This window comes from Lolium rigidum, chromosome 4, assembly GCF_022539505.1.
Source record: "Lolium rigidum isolate FL_2022 chromosome 4, APGP_CSIRO_Lrig_0.1, whole genome shotgun sequence".
Lineage (NCBI taxonomy): Eukaryota > Viridiplantae > Streptophyta > Magnoliopsida > Poales > Poaceae > Lolium > Lolium rigidum.
This window is the reverse complement of record NC_061511.1, coordinates 209,561,608-209,571,357: the sequence shown is the minus strand read 5'-3', so window position 1 is coordinate 209,571,357 and position 9,750 is coordinate 209,561,608. Positions and strand designations below refer to the sequence as shown.

The 9,750-nt window shown below is 41.2% G+C and overlaps 1 pseudogene; it reads left to right on the top strand.

Moving 5' to 3' along the window:
• The first annotated feature begins 4,881 nt into the window (after window positions 1–4,881).
• LOC124706950 lies at window positions 4,882–9,550 on the top strand (annotated as a pseudogene).
• The last annotated feature ends 200 nt before the right edge of the window (window positions 9,551–9,750 follow it).

The window sequence follows — 9,750 nt, the reverse complement described above, 5'->3', positions numbered from 1 at the left end:
GACTTTTGGCTCTCGGTGCAATGCACTCCCATAGATTAAAAAAATATAGTAATTTTAAAAAGTTAATTTGTTTTGAATCTTCCTGCAAACCAATGATGATCAAGTTTGTACTCGTAAAAAATATTTGGAAACGAAATGATTCCCATGGTCTCCATGGCAAAAGAGACAAGATTATGACAAATATAAAATGAATAGTACCTGGTCATGGAGCGTTTCGAGTTTTTTTTTACCCATGATACAATAAAAGTAATTTCCTAGGAAAATATTTTGTTTAAAGTACAATACCTGATCATCTTTGATTCCCAAAAAAGTTCAAAAAAATTTGAACTTTTTTAATACTTTTTTTCCAAGTCTAGGGGTGTGTGGCACCCGAGAGCCAATCTGTATTTCCCCGTTAATACAATGTTATGTATCAGTGTCAACAATGACCAAATACTGAAACGCCACCAGAAATAACTAGCAAAATATGTTTAACACTTCAACAATAGAACTAGTTAGCACTTACAATTACCTAGATATAGTATCATTGATGTCCTTATAATTTAGAATAGTTGTAGGTCATCTCGATCCTTGGATGATTTGCTTCCTGAAACCTCCCGCCAGGTCGAAACCCCTTCTCTTCGGCATGTCCTTTCCAAGTGTCGTAACCGCCAATTGGAAACCCCTTCTCTTCAACAAACCCCTGGGCGGTTTCAGATATAACAACACACCATCAAAATATGGTTGGACAAAAACTATTATCTCGCTCCTGAAACCTCCCGCCAGCTCGAAACCCCTTCTTGGAGGTTTCACACCAATTTCGCTCGGAAGTGTCGAAATTATACAATTGACTCACTTGACGAGTAAAAAAAACCACTTGTCTTAGTTGCCCCGAGGAACAATTCTACGTGGTACTACCGGAAAAATAGAAAGTGCGTGTAAACTGTATTTTGCTACTAGTTTCTCACCTTCACTGGTTCAGATGTATTGGACATGGTCAACCTCGTGATTTCAGGATGGAAGATTTGGTAGAGACGAAGAAAGATTTAGTGGATATTTTATGGAAGTTTTTCCTCGTGTTTACTCAAATGGCCATTTTGATAGTAGCTAGTGTGCCTATGACTATTTGTTTAGAAATAACGTTCTTATAGCCGACTGAGTGTAGTGGCATTTGCTTTCTGGCTAAGTCTCTAGTATAAGTTCATGACGACTACAAATGATGTTGTTGTGAGATCTGAAGAGAAAATATGTTATATATAATCATCAACGTGTGCAGTATATATATTACCCTAGGATACACTAGTGGAAAAGAGGCCTTTCGTCCCAAGCAAATGTCCCCGTTTTGAACCAAACCGGGATTAATGGGGGGCATTGGTCCATCATGAAAACTCTTTAGTCCCGGTTCGTTAGGACCCTTTAGTCCCCCTTCGTATTACGAACCGGGACTAAAGGGTGGTCTATGGGGCAAAAGTCTTTAGTCCCGGTTCGTATTACCAACCGGGACTAAAGGGTAGCCTTTAGTCCCGGTTCGTGACACGAAGGGGGACTAAAGGGTTTTTTCCCTCCCCATGCAGCTCCACCCCCCCTGGATCGCCTTTTTTAACACTGTAAAATATAAAATAAAATGATAGAAAATTCAAAAAATAAAATGTTTTCAGATTCTTGTATGTTATGCAACCTACTATTAGGGAAAATTAACAAATTTGAATTTTCACTTTTTTTGCAAAAAAGTTTTGAAAAATGGTAAAACCGCAATAACTTTTGCATACGACGTCGAAAAAAACGTATAATATATCAAAAAAATCCTGGGAAAAAGTTACATCCGAATTCACCCGGGTTTACCCGGTTAGCCAATTTTTAGATTCTCAAAATTCCAAATGAAAATATGAAAGCAGGAAGATTTTAGTTTTTGCCAGAAATTTGGAATTTTATATTTTTAAATTTTTTAAAATAATAATTACATCATGCATAAAGATTACTATTACTTAACCATAAAGTTAGCCAATTTTTAGATTTTCAAATTTTCAAGTTTGGCAAAAAAATATTAAAAATAATAAATAAAAAAACTATTATAATACAAATTAAAAAATTAAAATTATAATACCATTACCACAACATGTTATTACGTCATTAGTTTTGTTTATTAAAATAATTATTTGGAATTCGAATAATAAATAAGTGTGACATCGACCAACATGTTAATAGGATTGATATGATACTAGTATCACAACATGCGCGCGTAGCACTTGGAAGCGGGATAGGAAATGAACTTAGAAGTTAAGCGTGCTAGTGTTGGAGTAGTGGGAGGATGGGTGACCGAGCGGGAAGTTGGACCACGGGTAAGTAATTTGACTATTGATTAAATGTAGTTAGAGATTAAGTGTAGTTAGAAACTAAACTAGTTAAATAACTGAAATACTAGAAATTCTGAAAAAATAGAAAAAAAAAGAGGAGCGAAAAATAATTGGACATAGCCAAATAGATTAAAAAAAATAACGAAATAACCTTTAGTCCCGGTTCGTGTTATAAACCGGGACTAAAGGGTATTTTCCTCGACGCGCGCCAGCAGCCCACGTGGCGGGACCATTAGTCCCGGTTTGTTTTACAACCGGGACTAAAAGTGGGGACCTTTAGTCCCGCCTAATTGGTCCCGGTTTGGAAACCGGGACTGAAGGCCCAAATGGACCGGGCCTATAGCCCCGTTTTCCACTAGTGATATGTAATGAAAAAGAATTGAATGACAAATGGAAAACATAAAATACAGGGGCTAGAACCCTAAACCCTGGCGTGGACTTTAGTCCCGGTTGGTAAATTGAATGAAAATGGAAAATACAAAATACAGGGACTAGAACCCTAAACCATGATGTGGACTTTAGTCCCAGTTGGTGTTACCAATCGAGAATAGGTCCACCAGCCCAAACGTTCCGCCGCTGCCATGTGGATGATCTTTAGTCTCAGTTTATAAGTCAACTGAGACTAAAGGTGGGGGCTTTAGTCCCATTTTAGCAGTTTTAGATGGCTAACCGGGACTAAAGGCTCTCTCGAACCTGTACACAATGCATGTTATCTAACAGTGCGAGGTGGACATGTGGATCCTCTATTTTGAAAGATTAATGGCGGGAAGGTGCTTTCATGCTACCCCAGCTTCCATCTGGTCTAGGTTTCCTTAGATACTGCTATTGTTTCAACCATCTATATCAGATACTCCGTATATAATAGTAAGAATATTAATTAAATAGGTTGCTTATTTTGTTTAGATAAAAGACACAAGAGTGGCCAACTATAAAGCCAGAAGCTACAACAGTTAAGGTATATATATTGTTACAAGTTGTGACATACTCCTCTATTCGGAAATAAATTACTCAACTTTATCTATAAGATACATCTAACTTTTAGTGTGTAGATATTGCCATGGCATTTTGGATTCCAATGGTGCCCAACTTTTTTGCGCAACAAAAAAGTGGATTGAGTCATAAACCTGGATCGACGAGGAATCGGTCACCTAAAGTAGAATAGAAATAGTACCCGCTCCCAAAAGCCCCAAACCGACGGAGGAGCGCGTAAATACCCTTCTCCCCCGCTTATCGCCTTCCTCTTCCCCTTCCTCCTCGGCCGCGTCGGAGGGCTCCGTCCAGTCCATACTCTTCGCGCCAACACGACCGGCCGAGCGCCGCCACCGCGCAGGTACGCACCGGCTCCCATGCCCAATCCGTCGATCGACTCCACCCACGCACGCATTTCCTCTTCGCCGCGCGCGTGCCCGGCGCCGCGAGGCCGGCCGAGCAATCAATCTCGAGTTGTGGCCGGCAATCGTCCTGACTAGTTTTGGGTTTATTTCGCGCCATGGAGTGTGTATAGCTGCTCCTGTTTGTTGATTAAGCGGGGGAAATCGGTCGAGTTCCCGCCGGACGCGTGCGCGCCTACGGCGGCGGCCGCCGGCTGGGTGCTCGCCCGGCTAGGGCGACCGGACACTGGGACGCAGTTGGCACCGGAGCTGGTGTTTCTTGTTCTTGCGGGGAGTGCTTGGTTGATTAGATCGATCGTATCGTATCGTATCGTGTATTCTAGATCGCCGTATCTGATTCGAATCCGCAGTGCTCCTTGCCTTTTTTGGGTCTGAAACATCGTGCTTTCTACTAGTAATCTTCCAAGCCCATTAGCAGTTGAGTACTCCAGGCTTGAGCCCAACTCGCCCAGACGCACACAGCGTCGTATCGAGGCCAGCAAGCAAGCACGTATCGGCATCGACGCATCGTAGTATCTTCCAACTTCCAGGCACGCATCGGAGAGGCAGAGACGGAGGGAGGCGAGGCGGCGGACCGGCGGCCACAAGTCACGACCAGCGACGCGGCGACAGAGGAGGGGCTGGGGTCCCGAGCGCCGCACGCCCTGACGCCCGCACCCAGAAGCTGGGGCCGGCGGCCACGACACGCGCGGACGGCCCAAACCCTAGCGGTTTGCTAGCGGGAGCGGCAGCGGCAGCCGGCGTCCGGCCAAGTTTGGGCGGGGCTGAGCAGCGCGCCGGCCTCTGTGCACCGGAGAGAGGAGCGCCGGCCTGCCAGTGAGCATCGGGAATTCGGGATTGCCAGCGTCCTTCTTCGGTGGTATTTGTTCTCCAATTCTCATATTATTTTGCTACTATCTCTCTGTTGCAAATTTGTAAATTGTAACTATGTACTGGATGTATTAGTGTGTGATTTGTATGCTTTTAACCTGAAAATTTGTGGTATTTTGTCTTAATTAATTTTGTGTCTTATATATTGGCTTATTTTCTACCAGAAGTAGTCGTTTAGTTAGTCGTCGTCAACTTTCAGCCTCCCCTGCAAATAATTCCTGGACTCGCTGTTGCCCTGAAGGTGTTTCTTCTGGCCTGCTCGGTGGTGCTAGCAGTGGTGAAATAAAATGGTAGCCCCTGATGAGCTGGATGCCGAAAGCGTTGGACACAGAAGGGGGAAAAAGGCATACATGGTAGAAACTATGCAATGCTTGATGTTTGCAAGGGACAACCTCCCCAGCGACGTGTACAATGAGTTCGTGAATACCATGATTGAGATTTGGAAACAATGGTAAGCATGTTGTCTGAACAATTTTCTTGAACATGTTAATACGTTTCCCTATCTTCAAATGTCAATATGGTTGCCCTGCCAACCGCATTCACACACAATTCCCAACTGCAGTGCGGATCCTGATGGTGAAATAAGGAGCATCTGCTCTGAAAACTGCATCAAAGAGGCGATGAAGCTATTTCAAGACTGTGCTCCCGTCAAACGGGGATTCCTCGACTTTACCCAAGGCCGTAGCCCCATTCATTTTCTTGAAAGTGACGATGCCGATGTTGATATTAACGCCTCGATACAGAGTTCCGTTTGATTTACTTCAGAGAGCGAAGGTGCAGAAGAAAATATCATGGTTGCCCCTATTGTGGGTTGTTCTTCGGCGCCTGTGGTTGTTAATTCTGATCTTCAAATTATTTTATGACTGCAGATATGTCCTGACATCAGTGATGACAATTATAACACAATGTTGCAAACCCTGGTAGAATTTTACAGGAAAAGAACCATGACCGCCAGAGAAGTTTTCCATATTGTACATATCTATTCTTAAGTGACTCTATACTTTGTAATTCTTGAGTAATTTCTGAGCAAACATTGGAAATCCCAAGGAGTATGATTAATAGTTCTTTCTGTTTGTAGATGAAGGGATGCATGAGTAACTGTCCAGCGTTGCTAGAAGAATTTACAAATAAATTTTTCCCTCCTGAAATACAGGCGCTTCTGGCACATGAGAGAAATTCGAAGACTGCTCATGTGGGCAAGGTAGCACATTGCGCACACATATCATTGATTAGAATGACACGTGTTGTTTATATGAAATGGCTTATGTATTAGCTATTTTTCTTGTATAACACTTATATCCGCTGACAATGTTTATGAGTGCTCAAGACACACTTACGCTTTCTCATCAAAGTGAAATCATTTTGCTTCTGTATTATGAGCTCATCTGACATAATCAGCTAACGGTTCTCCTTTTCAGGCCGATTTATGCTTTACTCCAGATGCTAATCACACCTTGGATGGTATCGAGATCAAAGTGACCAATACGAGACAAGAAGGTTTGCCAAAATTTTATCTTCATTCTGTTCTCAATACAAGTAGGCCGTATGTGCTTGGCCTCAACATTCACCGATGATAACTATATGCATTTAATGTTCATTCTGTTCGCAATACAAGTAGGCCGTTCGTGCTTGACCTCAACATTCACCCATGATAACTATATGCAAAACATGCATCCCCTTTTCTTAACAATGCTCTAAAAAATGTTTTTTTGCAGTACATCACTTGAGCTATTATTTTGAAGTGCTTCCTAGCTATTGACCAAGACGCCAATTATTTTTTTAGAAAAACAGGGACCGCTCCGCGGCTCCTTTCATTTCATTGAAACAAAGAAACCATAGTGTTTTTACTCAATATTGTTTTGACATAAGTGATCTTAGATGAAACAGATAATTGTATCCTGCAGTATGATTATTGTTTCAACATGGATGTACTCATTTGTGCTAGGTTTTGAAGAATCACTTTTTGCTGAAGAGGACGAGGAAGACAATGTTAAACCCTTGCCAGACTGGATTACTTACAGACTTGAGGAGAAGTTACCTCCGCAAGTGAATCTCACCAACTGCAAACCTTGCACTCCTAGCTATTACCGGCTACCACATAATGTAAATTTATGCATGCCCTTGAGTTTCTCATGTAAATTGCTGGCATAACTAACATACTCCTGCTCAATTGCAGTGTAGAACTCTTCAATCAAGTTACCGAACCAAACTTGGAAGGTCTGTTCTGAACGATGCTTTGGTTTGTGGCAGATCTGGGAGTGAGGAATCAGAAAACTCTAAGCTCAAAGCTAAAAATGAATATGAAACGGAAATATTTTCTTGTGAAGTACACATGTAAGTACCCAGTTGCTAATTTGTCTCCTTGTTTGACCTTTGTTTCATTCTGTCAACTATCAGGGGATAACAGATGGTTTTCATAATGCCCTTCTAATTTCGTTATGATTCCCGTTGTCTTCTTTTTAAGGTTTGAGAGTGACGTGCTATTAGAGAGGTTTCGTTCGACTGCTGACTTTATTAAAAATCTTCAAGATCATGCTGGAAGCCCTTTGAATATTAAGGAACATCTCTCTCGTAAGAATGATATGTTGGCACTGATATTTGGAGTTAGCCTCTTTGTTCAGTTAACTAACTAAATTGTTTTGTCTGAATTTGCCCGTGCAAAGCTCTACATATGAGGTGCATTGAAAGACTATATGCCGATGATAGCGATCTTGACGAATTGTTGGAGAGTCAGAATACTAGTGCTGTTCTTGCTGTTCTACTTTCTCGTTTAAATCAGAAGGTTGAAGGTTTGTCAGAGGCGCGCTTATATCTGCATAGGGCCAACTCACAAGTTATTGCCAAAAATTACTACAGATCGCTTGATCACCGTGGCCCCTCTTTCAAACACTTAGATGCAAAGAGAATGAGCCAAAAAGGTATTTTTAAACTTTCACTCTGTTCCAAGAATACTAGTAATTCCCCTAAAAAGCAAGAATATTAGAAGTATTTGTAATTAGCATTAGGCACTGCCGAACCTAGATCGTTCATTGAGCTATGTACTCAAGATTGTTTTCTTACACGCCCTCCTTGCAGCTTTACTGGCCGAAGCCAAAGAAATCAATAGAATGAGGCTGAATGGCGCAGATGAATATGCTAATCCTGACGTGCACAGGGACATAAGCAGTATTATTTCCTCTGCATGCGCTTCTGAAGTGAAGCAGATGATGACTTGGACAAAAATAGTACACCCCTTTCTTTCTGCTCAATATCTGTGTCCATCCTTGGGCGAAACTGTAGCTCCCGAAAAAGCTTGTGAATATTGTGGTACCAACAAAGATTTTCTCGCTTTGCCTGCTAAGCTTCCTTTATCTTCCAAGGTAATCATACACAGATAAAATAGTTTTCAGTATTCAGATGGTGTAAAACTAACCTGCGAGCTATCAATTTTCGTTTCAGAGAGATGAATCTCCAAGGAAAAAATCCAATGAGTGTAGTTATTCACAAGATGGTTTTGGAGGGGACGTCGAGGAGGGTGAGTTTGTACCTGATACCAAAATCATCAAGTGTGATGTCATGCTTGGTCCTAGAAAACGACCAGAAAGTCATGGTGTTGGTGCTTCCAGTGGAGATGATCCCGGCCCTACTACTCATGACCACATGAACGAACCTGAAAATCAGTATGAATCACGGCAACAATTCAAAAGAATAGCTAAACCGCGTGGCATGAAAGGGGGCACCTGTTGTTCTCTGGTTGTGCTCCGCAGGCTTTACCAGGTATTTCAATCACTCTTTCTTTCACCAATAGTTGTTGTCCCTGTTTTTTTATTGGAAATCAACAGACTAGTTTCTTTTGCAAAAATCACGATATGTTGTTGCACTATAATTTATTTATTTTTGCTTGTATGGCAGATTTTTTATGACAGACTACGGACCGCAAGAGATTTGTGCACTAATGATCTATATGCAGAGTAATGTTCAGGAAGCCTACTTGTCTATCTAAGTACAATTGCTCATTACTATTGTGGAGGAGTTGGTTATAAATTTACATTTTTTTGTATGGAATGGTGCAGATTCAAGGAGAAACTCGTCAGGCTACTTGATCGCTCTATTGATAATTATAAATTTGAGGACTTCTGCCTGAAATTCCTTGGGCCAAAGTCGTTTAAACTTTTTACTCTGGACATAGTGATAAACCGGGTTATCAAGCAGGTAATCCAAATCCAGCATCGGATAATTACTTTGAATTTTGACCGACTATCTTTTTTCATACTTTTACCATTGTAAATCGTTCAGTTAACACTTCCCAGATGCCTAGTCATGCATAATTGACTTATCTTTACTTGCAGATTTGTATAATTTCTTCAAGCGATCAGGATAACTTACTTGGTCAGTTCCTCGAGAACTTAAGGAGACCAACTTCACCCAAAATTTTGTCCCAACATCAAAACGTAATCCTGCAATCTTTTTAATCTTCCCACCTAAGTGTTCGAATGTATAATCCAGCCCACTTCATTTTCCTCCCTGTTCATCGGGCGTATACTAGTACATTGAGTTGCGTTTTGATGCAAAGTTTATTTTAGTTCCTTGTCACATTATTACTGATGCTTGTGCTTTCTGTCTTGTTCAGTTTCCAAGTAATCCATCAGACGGCTCGCCGAAGCATGCTGGAGAGGATCGAGACAAAGCTCTTGATGATACCGGAAAACTTAAGCCGCGTCACTTTGAGAGAAGGTAGGGATCGACCCCTCAAATGGACTTCAATTTTTTGTTTTCTCTAATGTAACACGAGGCATATTTATTTAGGAAGAAACGCAAGTTGGAGAGCGATGCAGTGAGTTCCCCTCGGCTTGGAGAAGGGTTTGAAACTCATAGTGGAAGGTGAAATGGTTATTTTGTATACATGTATTTGTACCTTAGTGTAAGAGCTCCGATTATACGATCGGAGATGCTGGATTGTCGTTGTAAGAGTTCTAAAATATGGCAAGCGGTCAGGGCCTCAAAATCCGCTTGCGAGCGGTTCATTATGCTGAAGTACTCATTAGGTGTTTCGAGGAAATTTTAGCAACTAATTTGATCAACAAAATATGAGATATAGATCATAAAAGTTGTACCATTGAAACTTTCTTCTTATAATTTTTTTCATATTTATTTTACTAAATTAATGGGCAAAGTTT